We start from the raw sequence: 14,587 nt of genomic DNA on the forward strand, positions 1-14,587 counted from the left end.
AAAGAAAGGGAAGGAGAAGACTCTGAGAGTCCTCACCTGACCTTACTGCTCTCCTGTCCAGAGATGTGATAGGACTCATCTGAGCTTTCGGCTCTCCTGTCCGGAGGTGTGAAAGAGCTCATCTGAGCTTTCGGCTCTCCTGTCTGTAGGTGTGAGAGAGCTCACCTGAGCTTTCAGCTCTCCTGTCCGTAGGTATGAAAGAGCTCACCTGAGCTTTCAGCTCTCCTGTCCGTAGGTATGAAAGAGCTCACCTGAGCTTTCAGCTCTCCAGTCCAGATGTGTGATAGGACTCACCTGAGCTTTCAGCTCTCCTGTCTGTAGGTGTGAGAGAGCTCACCTGAGCTTTCAGCTCTCCTGTCTGTAGGTGTGAGAGAGCTCACCTGAGCTTTCAGCTCTCCTGTCTGTAGGTGTGAGAGAGCTCACCTGAGCTTTCAGCTCTCCTGTCTGTAGGTGTGAGAGAGCTCACCTGAGCTTTCAGCTCTCCTGTCCGTAGGTATGAAAGAGCTCACCTGAGCTTTCAGCTCTCCAGTCCAGATGTGTGATAAGACTCACCTGAGCTTTCAGCTCTCCTGTCTGTAGGTGTGAGAGAGCTCACCTGAGCTTTCAGCTCTCCTGTCTGTAGGTATGAAAGAGCTCACCTGAGCTTTCAGCTCTCCTGTCCATAGGTGTGAGAGAGCTCACCTGAGCTTTCAGCTCTCCTGTCCGTAGGTATGAAAGAGCTCACCTGAGCTTTCAGCTCTCTAGTCCAGATGTGTGATAGGACTCACCTGAGCTTTCAGCTCTCCTGTCTGTAGGTGTGAGAGAGCTCACCTGAGCTTTCAGCTCTCCTGTCTGTAGGTGTGAGAGAGCTCACCTGAGCTTTCAGCTCTCCTGTCTGTAGGTGTGAGAGAGCTCACCTGAGCTTTCAGCTCTCCTGTCCGTAGGTATGAAAGAGCTCACCTGAGCTTTCAGCTCTCCAGTCCAGATGTGTGATAGGACTCACCTGAGCTTTCAGCTCTCCTGTCTGTAGGTGTGAGAGAGCTCACCTGAGCTTTCAGCTCTCCTGTCTGTAGGTGTGAGAGAGCTCACCTGAGCTTTCAGCTCTCCTGTCTGTAGGTGTGAGAGAGCTCACCTGAGCTTTCAGCTCTCCTGTCCATAGGTGTGAGAGAGCTCACCTGTCCAGAAGTGTGATAGGACTCACCTGAGCTTTCGGCTTTCCTGTCCAGAGGCGTGAGAGGGGTCGCCTATCAGATTGCTGCACAACCTGGGTGCAATAGTGGGATGTAGCAGTGATAGAAAAGTCAGGTTCTAAAAATCACTGCAGTGGTAGTGCTAATGATGATGCAATGATGATGATGAAAAAATTTGTAGTACTGTGAATTAAGACTTTGATAGATCTATATATTTCTGAATGTAGTAGCGATGAATGAGGAAAGATTAATTACCCTCACAGTAATATTTATTTTGCTTCTCTGGAAAGGGACCATGCAGACAAAAATAATGAATGCATTAAAAAAACAATAACACACGCAAACCTAGTATAGATATCTATGACTTGTGGGGCTGGAAATAATTAAACACTGCCACCTTGTGGTCTTGAAAATGTTAACACTTACAGTTATATCTTACGTGAGAAAAACAGGATATGAAAGTTGGATCCAATAAACTTTTTTCATCTTGCTTCTATAAGTACACTTACATATTGGATCCTTAAATAACCCTTCACTCTTAAAAACAAACTCCTCTTTCATTTGAATAAGATTATCATTCTTATACTTAGTCTGTTTTTCCCTAAGCAGAAAGCGCTCAAGTTTCCCAAATGATTAAAATTGCATGGCCTGCTGTCAGAGCATTTCCCAGACCAGAGCAGATTAGCGCATAGGAGACTGGGGACTCTCTCTCTCTCTCTCTCTCTCTCTCTCTCTCTCTGTGTGTGTGTGTGTGCATGCGCTTATGCGTCTGTGGTGAGAGAGTGAATACGATTCTTGTATACCTTGACATTAATAGCTCTAAGGGTCCTTTGACAAGAGTAATCTATTGATTTAAATGAATAAGATAAATAGGCAATTGTGGTCTAAAATGCATCGCCATGAATGGATTAGGTATTCATATATCTTGAGTATGAAAAACTAAGCTTTAAAATTATGACGCATCTTAAAATAAGAAAGAGCCACGCCTATGTTTTGTTTAATGTCAAACTGAAGACCAAAATAATATTATCATCTAAAACTATGTATTCTGATAAGCATACCCATCAACCTCAAAGTCCCAGTAAATTAATATTGTGGATTAAAACAACAGCAACAACAATGATATTAATTTGTAATAGACCTATACAAATTCCTTCTAAGAAAAAAAAAACCCTCTGTGAATACAGAAATGGATATTGATCTGTGTGCATGAACTCAGAGAAGCGAGGAAAAAGAAGTATCAGGTGTAGTAGCTCGATAAAACAGCACATTTACTTATTGCTTTTCGAATGCATTCTATTTTATTTAAGAGATTGAGGGATATATCCAGATGCGTATCTATAATTGCTAAATATCTTTACTTATTTTATATTAACCAACTAATGGATAAAAGTCTACTACCACCGATTTAAATTTCCCATTTATATACCTGGAATTCATGAAATTAAGGATTTATTCCTTAATATATTTAAATTGCGTGCGCGTAAGTGTGAGCCGAGTGAACGCGCCCGTTCCAACGGGGCGGAAGCATGTTGCAGTGACGTCAGCGTCAGCTGTGGTTGTGTGTGAATGACTGGGAGTGGATGGGTTGGGACACACCGGTGCAAGGTGGAGGAAAGATTGTAAAACAGTTATTTACTTAGAAGGTTGTGATTATTGTGAAGTTTATGATAGGCAAAATGGGGAGACAGATGTGACATTTTAGCGATGAGCGCCAAAAAAACTGTGGAGAAAACTAGCTAGCTGTACCGTAATGGAAAAATGAAGAGGCTGAAATGCAGGTGATGCTGACTGCTCCGCCCTGTGGTGAGGTTAGCTAGCTTTCGCAGCTAACGCTATTACTGATAGAGAGAAAGAGGACGGTGGAACTAGGCACAGCTTACTTTATCGCCGTGTGACCTAATTACTGGACTTTTATACGTTTATTCTGTCTAAGGAACAATGCAGCAAATTGGATGTGTTCCGTTGCTTTCATAATTATTATCTTGTCCATTAAGATCGCATGGAAGTGCCCGTGTAGCTACAGCGAGTACAGTATGTGCTGGATTGTTTAGCGAGTTAACGGTAACGGTAGCGAGTAAGTACGTTGTTCGAGGCTGTTTTTTATGTAGATAGCCGAAAACGGTCGGATTGTGGACAACAAACTCTGGCCTCCCAGGATGAGCTGCCTTTTGCAAACGGCTTGTTAGCTGGGTAGCGATCTTGCAGAACTGAAGCGCATATAACAACCGTACTTCTCTGTGGCTGGTCAGCTAACCGCTAGCCTCTGTGCAAGGAACTACTGCAACTCTTCTCCTTGGCTTCTGTGATGTGATGAGCACGATTGTCTGCAAATACTTTATTGAGGTAAGCCGCTGTATGTCTTATATTTAATAGATATTTTAGATACCCATATGTTATATCGTATCGTTTCTATCAGTAACTAAAAACAAGCGAGTAAAATGACTTTTCGCTGTGTAACTGTGATTTTGTAAAATAACTCTCTGTGCAGGCCTTTCTGCCAGTGTTGCTGTATCATGCATCACACTGTGATCTATGGATTTCGCTAGTTTCGCTAGTCATGATATGTAAGATATAAAAACCACTGTCAGTACTAAAAGGCACATTCAGCGAAGTTGCCTGCTGGCTGTCTAACTATCGATATTCATCATCAGCTTCTGTTTAATGTTCGGCATGCCATTATTTCAGTTATGGTATGACTGGACTTAAATGAAGAGCTAACAAACAACACTTTTGATGACATAGGCCTATTTTATACCAGTGCATCCTTCACTGCTCCCTGTGCATGAGAGAGCTGCGTTACTGTACAGTAAGTGCTGAGTTGTTGAACACAGGTCTGGTTCTTCTTTTTCTTTTGTATTAACCCACTGATGCGTTTCAGTCACAGTCCGGTTTCAAAAGGGGCACATTGATGGTGGATATTGTTTATTGTGCGGTGTTTAGTGTTGTAAAAACGCTTGGTAACTGCCCTTTTAAAACCTGATGTTTCTTTGCGCTTGGAAAGGCAAGGCCTACGGCTCTTGATGTAAAACCGAAAGCCTGTGGGGACGTGATTCAGAGTTAGCAAATAATTGGTGCCAAGACCAATGTTTATTCTCTGTGATTTAAGCCTACAGACACTGTAATAACAATAAGATCTTAAAGCTATGTAACCATAATGTTTTCTTCTGAATTAATTAATTTAGACGACTTTTAACATAATGCAGATTTCCTGTCCCATAAGAAAGTGGTGCGGTTTGCATAAATGGGACCCTGGTCAGACCCGTTAGAGAGGTCGGTAAATTCGGGAATCTTCACCCATTGTGTTGTATAATTTTGTCAGCATAGGTTGTCCAATCTGGCCTTATTCGGGTTCAGTCTATTCAGAACTTTTTGAGTTTACTAATTCAGGTGAAGTAATACAAGTGGTGCGTTTTCTATACATTCAGTCTGTGTGCTCTCACAACGCACTGTGTGTGTGTTTTATTTTTTTGTGTATTTTTACATAACAAGGTGGGGTCTTTTGCTGGCTTCGAATGAAGAGATATGATTACCTTGCTGGGCTCAAGATCAAGGCTTCCAGCTAGGGAGGCTGATCTCACTCTTACTTGTAAATGCTCATTTTCTGGTGTATGTGAACTCTACCTGCTATGAGTTGTTCATTCTTGTTGGTGGACATGGCTTTGGCAGAGGCTTTAGAGGGGTAGTCTTTAGAAGCTGCTGACTCACTCTCGTTAGATGGTTCCAGGTGATGGGTGTTTACTCGTCCCTCTGCAGCTTGTAGGCCTTTGAGTGAAGCACACTTGTCTGCATAGTATGTACTTCAGTATTATAAAATATTTTACAAGTGTGCAAAGCCAGTAGCACACAGTTCATTGTGTGCCAGAAACGCCCTGGTAACAGTAACCTGGCCAAAGTGCACTGCACCTGTAGGTCTGTATTGCAGGAAGTCGCTGGCATGGCTGACTGATACAGTGTCTGCTGTGGACCTATGTCTGCAGGGCTGGGTGTGTGAGAGATGCGTGGAGCAAACCTTCCCTGCTGACATGACAATCACTAATTTATAGCTTTAAGCTCAAAGAAGCTGAGAGCTACTGCTGCAGTGTGGTCCCAGCTGTGTAGGTCTGTAGGGAGTGTCAGCTCTCTCTCTCTCTCTCTCTCTCTCTCTCTCATTCACTCATTCACTCTCATTCTCACTTTCACTCTCTCTCTCTCTCTTTCTCACACATACACACACACACACACACACACAGCAGTTACAGTGGCAGACGGAAGCCCGTGTGTGTAATTATGCAGCTGTGCACAGTCAGGAGCTGCCAGTTTCAGGACAGTTTGACACTAGCTGTGGTGGATGTCCAGTTTTAGATCACTGTGATTACTGGAGAACCCGGGAGACTCTTATACCACAACTGTCAAACTAACTACCTGCTTCGCCCACACCGCACAGTCACTGTAGCGGCTGAGGAGGCTCTATTTGTGTATTTTATTTAATGCTGAATAGCTGTCTAATGCGAGGATGTGCTGACTAGCTTGTTAGCCGGGTAGGCTGCTGTGCCCCAGTTTACCGCAGTTTATTAGTTTTAACTCTTCCTGAGAAAGAGATGGTATGATGGTAACTTGGGCAGATTGTGGTGTAGTGTTAACAGGTGCAGTTTGGCGGCAGTAATAGTACCAGGGGCAATTTATGGGGCAGTGATCTTAACAGGGGTAGTTTGTGGGGCAGTTTGTGGGGCTGTGATAGTAACAGGAGCAGTTTGTGGGGCAGTAATATTAACAGGGGCAGTTTATGGGTCAGCAATGTTTACAGGGGCAGTTTGTGAGGCAGTAATAGTAACAGGGGAAGTTTGTGGGGCAGTAATAGTCACTGGGGCAGTCTTAAGGGCAGAATTGCTGGTAGTCAGTAGTGTGAATGGTAATCTGTGAGGAAGTGCTGGTATCCAGATAGCCGTATGAGGGACCGGCAGATTCAGCTTCCCCGGTTTGGCTGTAAATCAGTGGAGAAACGCGATTAGCCGTCTCACCGTGTCTGGTAATGAGATTGATGATTAGCTGCAGCTTTAACTGTCACTTATACCACTGATCCTGTTGCAGTGGAATGTGACGAGGGGCAGGCCCACTGCGTACACACACACACACACACACGCACACACTGTACCAGTGGGCAGGACTTGTTTGTGTGTGCAACAGTTTCTGTCTGCAGTTGTCTGTATTACTGTAAGAATCGACAGGGGCTGCTGCGTATAGGTGATGTCATTCAGAGGTGGAATGATGGTGGTATTGACCAATCAGCGTTGAAAGGCGTGGCTCACCTACTGTCTGAGGCCTCTGGCAGAGAGATGGAAATCATATTTAAATTTTCATCATCTGCATTACAGGCACACCCAGCCTCAGGATTCCCAGGCTAGGCATTCTGCTGCTCACTGGGAGTAGGCTACCTTGTGAAGCATCCACTGGGAGTGTACTGTGACTGGGAGTGCACTGTGACTGAGAGTGTACTGTGCCTGGGAGTGTACTGTGTCTGGGAGTGTACTGTGACTGAGAGTGTACTGTGTCTGGGAGTGTACTGTGACTGAGAGTGTACTGTGTCTGGGAGTGCACTGTGCCTGTGAGTGCGCTGTGTCTTGGCGTGCACTGTGACTGGGGGTGCACTGTCACTGGGAGTGCACAGTAACCAGGAGTTCAGCTTTCCTCAGGTTACCCCTGCATTAGCTCCTCCCAGTGCCCACGGTATTCCAGTTAGAACCACACCTCCCTTTCAGTCAGCTCTGGTGATGACAGTTTGTGGGCAGAAAAATAAAAAAGAGGGAATACTGTTTAAAAAACCGTGCTGTGTGGAAATGCTGGTGTGGTACTCCCTTTCCTGTTTCTGTGGAAGTTGCACTGGTAGAAACATACTTAGATGTGTTCAAAGGCAGCCATTTCAAACTGGCGGGCCTGACCTTTGGCTTCATTTGTCAGTTGATCTGCCCCATGAGCACAGAGCATTCCTGCTGAAGTGGATTCAGTCTGCCGGCTTCATCCACTCGCTGATAAGGATGGAATCCGCCCTGTTAGAAAGGCTGGGGTCTGTCCCGACCTCACCTCGATGTCTGAAAGGGATCTGTCTCGACCTCACCTCGATGTCTGAAAGGGATCTGTCTCGAACTCACCTCGATGTCTGAAAGGGATCTCTGATAAGAGTCTGCCAGTACCAGCTACTAAGATGCCATTCTGTCTGTATCAGTGTCCTGTTTCCCTCAGGTCTTTGTGAATTATTATGCTGAAAATAATACACTTACTTTGTTTGGTCATATGGACATGAGGCATGAGTTCATTGATGGTGTGGGAAAGCCGATCACACACAGCTGCTAAAATAGCTCTATTGACTTCATGGATCTGTGCTGGAGTTTGTTATAGGGCCCGGGCAGCAGGCCGGACAGTGAGTTCCCTTGTACGTTCGTATCTCATCGGTTCTCTCTGGCTTTGCACACTGCAGGCTAATAGTGCCCGAATCGCTCTTCTTTCTTGTCTCAGTTTTGTATCTTGGTCTAAAAAGATAGGATCTTTGCATGTAGACTTTAGCCAGCCTGATTAAAGCGCAAGACGAGAACTGAACAAAACTCAACATGTGTTTATTGACCTGCATTATTAACGCGCTGGAAACAACTTAGGACACTGGCTTACAAATAAAAGGCTAGAGGGGTTGCCAAACAGCCAATCAAACACATTCAAGGTTAAAGCAGTATGCAGTGTGCACTGTGTCACACAAAAGCAGAACACTTGAAAAGTACGCAAGGGTAGCTCGAAGACAATCTGTGGTACCCATGTGTTAGTTAAGTGGCTGGCTACATAAACCGCTATTTTGCTCTTTCCATAAAACTGAATGCATGAGAGGAAATGTCAGTTATGCATTAGATGGTATCTAGGGCTCGGATTAGTATCATAATTTGTTTATTGATATTGTGTCAGTCTTTATTGAAAGTTAATGTTCACTCATGGTTACAGTATAAGCCATTGTGGAATATCCATTTAAGTCAATTCAGAAACTAATCTACATGTTTTCCAGCCAGTTTTTCAAGTCATGACAAAATTTAGGCCATGCAATCTGGATTCATGTAGTTATTTCTTTCTAATGAACTGGTATTTTATGTAGGCTATATCAGAAAATCCTTTTGTGAGAAAATTTGACTCTGATTCAATTAACATGTACAGTCATGATGTAGGCTATGTCATGGTAACTGTGTGTACAGTTATGCATTGTGGTAGCTGTGTACAGTTATGTATTGTGTTAGCTGTGTGTACAGTTATGTGTTGTGCTAGCTGTGTGTACAGTTATGTATTGTGCTACCTGTGTACAGTTATGTGCTGTGGTTGCTGTGTGTACACTTAGGCTATGTATTGTGCTAGCTGTGTGCGCTGTTATGTATTGTGCTAGCTGTGTGTACAGTTACGTATTGTGCTACCTGTGTACAGTTATGTGCTGTGGTTGCTGTGTGTACACTTAGGCTATGTGTTGTGCTAGCTGTGTACAGTTATGTGTTGTGCTAGCTGTGTGTACAGTTATGTGTTGTGCTAGCTGTGTATAGTTATGTGTTGTGCTAGCTGTGTGTACAGTTAGGCTATGTGTTGTGCTAGCTGTGTACAGTTATGTGTTGTGCTAGCTGTGTGTACAGTTATGTGTTGTGCTAGCTGTGTGTGCAGTTATGTGTTGTGCTAGCTGTGTACAGTTATGTGTTGTGCTAGCTGTGTGTACAGTTATGTATTGTGCTAGCTGTGTACAGTTATGTGCTGTGCTAGCTGTATGTACAGTTGTGTTACGGTAGCTGTGTGTACAGTTATGTGTTGTGCTAGCTGTATGTACAGTTATGTGTTGTGGTAGCTGTATGTACAGTTGTGTGTTGCGGTAGTTGTGTGTACAGTTGTTGTGATATGCGATCGCTGAGTGTACAGTGGGCGGGGCTGTCTGTAATGGTATACGTGTTCAGAGGATCCATATGCCTTGTTCCAGGCGACTCAGAGACCCACACCGCCCCGTATTGATCTGTAGCTCCATCAGCGAGGGGGAGCAGGCCATCAATAACAGCTCCACCTTCTGTCTCCCTGTCGTTCTTCCACACACACACCAGCACAGTCCCTCCCTGCAGTCTGAGGTCAGGCAGAGTTCACTGACTTTGGCAGCAATCGATGAGAAACGATGCCTTTAAAAACGCTTTCAGAAGCTTAAAACAAGTTAAACAGAAAAGTATTGAAGTCTGCAGTCATGAATCAAAAGTACTGAAAAGAGAATGCAACTTTGGGAAAAGTGGGAGTGACTGGGAATCATTCTGGGTCTCTTTATGAATGCATATTGACACTGAAGTCATTTAATTATTGGTAGAAATGGACTTGCATTTTTATAACATCCACCTGATGCTATAAATTTGCCCTGTAATGTTGGCCTCAGGTCTGGGCCTTCTCTGTTCCTCTGTAACGTCTGCCTCAGGTCTGGTGATTTTATACCCCTCCATGACAGGGGGGCCTCTCTGCCTCCAAACCCCCCCCCCCCCCCCCACACAGCTAGAACTTGCCCAGAAAGAGACCAGAGAGGCCCCATGAAATATTTAAAGCCCTTTGAGCGTTGTTAGGCAGACCGGAGCAGAAGACACAGGGGTGGGTGTCTTAAACACCTCAGCCCGCTGCGTTAGAGGTGGCAGCTTTGCAGGTGGAAGGACGCTAGGATAATGCTAACGCTACGCTGCACTAAACGCCTCCTGCTTTTACCCTGGGGGAGCGTTGGGGATTTTTATGTTTAGGCAGCAGGACATTCCCAGTCTACAACAGGGCTGCTGGTGTTGCGAGAGGAAGCTGAAAACCCCGGTGCCTTCCACCCGTTTGTTTCTCCCATCCTGTTCTTATGAAATTAGCGCTGGCTAACGAGCCACGCGGGTCCGCTATAACACCACAGGAGACGGTTATAGGCAGCGAGGCTCTGTCCCTCTCTCCCTCCTCTGGGAGACGGCCTCTCCATCGGGGGTCTCAGAGCTGGAGAGAGCAGGAGGAGTAGGATGCTAGTCCCGTTAGCATCATCGAGCACCAGGACGCTAACCACACTGTGCAGGGGGAGGCTGCTAATCCTGTTAGCACCAGCGAGCCCCGGACGCCTCCATGCGAACGGGAAATCCTGAAAGGGAAGGGCCGATTGGCAGCTGAGGGTAGTCATGACGACGCTGTGTGCGGTGTTACTGAACAGAAATGGGAATGACCCGCCTCTGGTCCATAGGCCTTGTGCATAACTTCTGCAGCAGTTTAGGACCTTCTGGATGGATGTGGAGCTGGTGATTGGCAGCTGTGGGCGTGGCGGTGAGTGGCCTGTGGGGGGAGGGGTTCTGGGGGCGACAGGGCTCTCCTGAGTCCTGCTAGTCCGAGTCAGGCTGTTCTGGAAGCCTGCAGGTTTGGGATTGCAGGTTGAACCGCCATAGTGAATTGCGAACTTTGTTAGTTCCTCTGTGTGTGTGTATGTATTCCTCCTGACTGTATCAGGCCAGCTATAGCCTGTTGGGAAATGTTGCATTATCTTGAATATATCTTATTATTTACTGCAATTGTTCAATTTCCATATGGGTTAAGCTGGAACATTTTGTGTGGAACCCTGTGGTGTACAGAGCAAGTGAAGTGAAAGGGAATTATGCATAATCATCTTCTGTCAGAAGGACAATGGCATGCTCTTATGAGTGCGCAATAGACTCTGCTACCTTCTGCCGAACAGTGCCAGATTATATCAAATGTATTCCTCAAATATGAGCTTTATAACATCAGAAATAAAAACTGGGGCATTGTGCTGCATGAATATATTCATATTAATCGCTTGCTGGTATGCTAATAATACATTATTTATATAGCACTTTTTATACAGTGATTTCTGATGTAGGGCACACCAATAAAATTGTGTATGAATTCATGAATAGATTGTATAGCCATGTTTGCCCTGAATCAAATATAAATTATTTAGGTTTTTCTGTGGAAAGATCACCTGGCTATGCTCCTGTGAGCTACAAGCTTCAGAAATGTGTTTTTCCTATAAGCTTACTGGAGCAGGTCCTCTTACCTGTGGTTGATTTTGTTTGTTTTATTACTTTGTCATCTCTGTGCTGTACCGAAGGGTAGCAGCTACTGCAGTTTTCCAGTTTGATGAATTATGACCAATTGATTTTCAGGAAAAACATGGTGTAGGAAAGAGAGTGGTTCAAACACAAGAGGGCTATTATTTGGAAAAGGGGTCAGTGCTGCTGGGTCATTTCTTAGCTGGGCGGGGTTCCTGGCCTGGGAAGCAGTTTGGGAGGTGCTGCATCATGTGACAGGCAGCGATAGGCTGGCATGAAAAACTTTGTGTGTGAGTGTATGCGTGCATATATGTCTGTGTATGTGTGTCTGTCTGTGCGCATGTGTGTGTCTGTGTCTGTCTGTGCGAATGTGTGTGTCTGTCTGTGTGTGCGTGTCTGTGTGTGAGTGTAGCGTGCATATATGTGTGTGTGTGTGAGTGTGTGAGTGTGAGTGTGAGTGTGTGTGTGTGTGTGTCTGTGTCTGTGTGAGTGTGCGTGCCAACCGGGGTGGGGAATGGGAGGATGACCCCTTGCTCCAGGAAAAGGCAGATGTGGAAGTTCCTGGAAAACAGCGGAACATGTTTGGCAGACTGGGGAGAGGGGCGGAAGGGGGGAGAGGAGAGGCCGGCGGACCTGCACATCTGGCTGCAGTCTGCCATAGCGGCGCTCTCGCGGATGCTTCCGGAAGCCCGCTGTCGGGAGTCACAGGGCGCTCCTATGATCAGTGCTCTCTCCCCTGCATGCCGGAACATTCTCAGAGTCTGGGCTGGCCGCTGTCAGAGAGGCGGGTCCCGTACCCTTGTCCGACAGCATAACATAGCCCATGGGGGGGGGGGGGGGGGGGGGGGGTGCACTGACTGGTGGCTTCCAGTAAACATTATTAACTTACACCCGGCTTTTCGTCTCAAAATGTCCGTCTTGTCTGGGGGTAATGGATGGCTACTGCTGGAGAACAGAGACTAAGAGGCAGGAGGCCCTGATGTTGGCCGTCTGATGTCTAATGAGAGATTTACTGGATATCTGTCTCTGCATCTGTGTAGCAAGGCATTATGGGATGGAATGAGAGGTACAGCAGTGGAGTTGCATGCTGTTTTTTAGGGGAAGCTAAAAGCTTACGATTGGCCGTTAGTGCAGAATCATTTAGCTAATGCTATTAGTTTCCTAACACAGACTGTTATTGAACTCATTTCTGTGGATTACGCCATTTCTTAGTGCAGGAGGTCAGTTATGGCCAGGATGATATTTAAGTAATTGAATTTTCTTGAAGTGGGTGTGGAGTGGCCTTTTTGAAGCAGATATTTTAGTTTTCTTACTTTCACTGATTGTTGGTAAATGTTGTTGTTGGAGTCTGTGTTGAGGCAGTTTTCCGCGCGGTGGCGGTCGGTGGGATTAAAGCGGGTGACCTGATTACGCGCGGCGGAGGAGGGTCAGCGGGCTCCGGGGGGTAGGGGGGTGGGGGGCGGTCACGCCTCCGGTTGGCTCCCGGCTGCGGGACGCCCTGGCGGAATGTGGGTCAGCGTGGCGCACAGATGGCGGGCCCCAGCTGTGCTGTCCAAGGCCCGCGTTGCGGGTGAAAAACACGGAGCGGCTCCTCACCAGTCACTGGTCTCCCACCCGTGCCTTATAAACAGACATCAGAGAGGCCCTCAGTGCACTTACTGAAGAGAGAGGGAATGTGCAGTTAATTCTGATATAGAGTACATTTTACACCGCTGGAGTGTAGCATATGTCCCATTCGCAGTAAACACTGTGTGTTGCATTAGGCTAATCACTGAACTGCTTAGGCTAAATGTCTATTTGAATGGAAGCTTAAATTTGGTCTTGTTTACCGACTCAGAAGTGGTCTAAAACACTCAAATAAAAATGGTTTTTTAAACACATTAAATATGGAGTCTGCAGGGGAAGGCTTTGTCCACTCGAGCGAGAATGATGGAGGAAGAGAGGGAGGGAGGGAGAGTTATGTGGGACCTTTGCAGAGGGGAATGATGTTCAGACTGATGTATAGCCTAGATATGGTTGGTGGGCATTGCTGTTTAGTCACATTCTTTTCATTAATAAGTTTGTATTTATGTTTAACTGGCTGAGTGCTGGACAGTTATGAGGGTAAGAGGGGGTCAGGGAAGGAAGGGGCAGCTTTCTGCAGGACTGTTTGAATTTCAGTCCCACAATGCACTGCTCTACATAGATAACAAATGCATCCGTTCAGCATCGGCCGTTCCACTCCTGTCAGTAGGAACTGGCTTTAGAAGTGTGCTGCTGCCCCTCAGAAATGCATTAAGCTGAGTGATCATTGATTCTGTGAGGTTTGGGCTTAAATAAGAAACTGTGTAGACCTGCCTCAAAATCTTTAACGTACTGCCACAAACCCATAACAGAGATTTCCTGCTACCCTGTACAGCTGGAACTTCGAAGCTAATAGACGTTCAGAGTTTGCTATGTCATTTTAGGTAACTATAGCCTACCCCATGACTTTCCCATTCACTAAAATAGTTTTTATAGTTGAATTGAAAATCATACATTTAGCCTACATTATACATATATTTACATTTCGGCGATGGGTAGATTGCGTCTTTCAGAGTGGCTTCTAAAACCGTGCTGTGATTGCATCCAGGGGAAACGCTTCTGCTATTCTTCATCCCGTCGGAAACGTTGGGGCTTACTGAGTTTCCTGCAGCTGACTCCTCCAGTGCAGACAGCATGGCCTCCTCCCCTCTGGTCTCTGCACAGTACAGAATTCCACTCTGTCTCAGTCCCTCAGTCACATGCTGGTAACTGTAGCGTGAGTGCAGGGTCCCTGTTGTTCATTGTCTGGTGTAATCCCTGCTCAGAACCGCCCTTTTATCTGTTTCCTAGCCTTGCGGCTTCCCGTATCTTTACAGCCAACATTCTGGACTCCTCACGTGACCTTGACATTTATATGACCTCTAAAATACTGCGCCATGCTCAAACCAGCTGTGTGAAATTCAGATAGCGTGCTGTTACTATTTTATACTCTGACACGGAACTTAAAATTTTTATTTTTCCTTGAACAATTTTATAAGTATTTTGGGATGAAATCCGGGGAATTGTGTTTCAGTTCTGTGTGTTTCTGGGTTATAACAGTCCAAACAATCATGTTTCCTGGGTTTTTTTTCCCCCTGCAGAGATGAGAACATTTTTCTGAAGGCAGTGACTGTGAGAGTTTTTATCTCATTATTTGCTCTGGGCTCTGGTACGTGTGGCAGTGAGGGGCACAGCTAGCCGCTGGGCTGCCGCTGGCTAATCATAGCTGTGATCATTCTGTGCCTCTGGTAGTAAGTCTAAAGGCAGGGGTCCTCACAGCGCTGGTCCTCAGAGAGCCACAGGATCTGTGTTAAAATCCGCTGCCAGTTCAGACTCAAG

General features: G+C 45.8%; 1 protein-coding gene across 5 annotated transcripts in view; it reads left to right on the top strand.

Annotated features, from left to right (window-relative positions):
* The first annotated feature begins 2,717 nt into the window (after nucleotides 1-2,717).
* Nucleotides 2,718-14,587, top strand: part of ccser2a (coiled-coil serine-rich protein 2a) — a 56,276-nt gene continuing 44,406 nt past the window's right edge. For all 5 annotated transcript variants that reach the window (XM_035400532.1, XM_035400533.1, XM_035400534.1 and 2 more), the window contains exon 1: nucleotides 2,718-3,515. The gene's annotated coding sequence lies outside the window, so the exon portion shown is untranslated. The remainder of the gene's footprint in view (nucleotides 3,516-14,587) is intronic.

Source organism: Anguilla anguilla, chromosome 18 (genome assembly GCF_013347855.1).
Source record: "Anguilla anguilla isolate fAngAng1 chromosome 18, fAngAng1.pri, whole genome shotgun sequence".
NCBI lineage: Eukaryota > Metazoa > Chordata > Actinopteri > Anguilliformes > Anguillidae > Anguilla > Anguilla anguilla.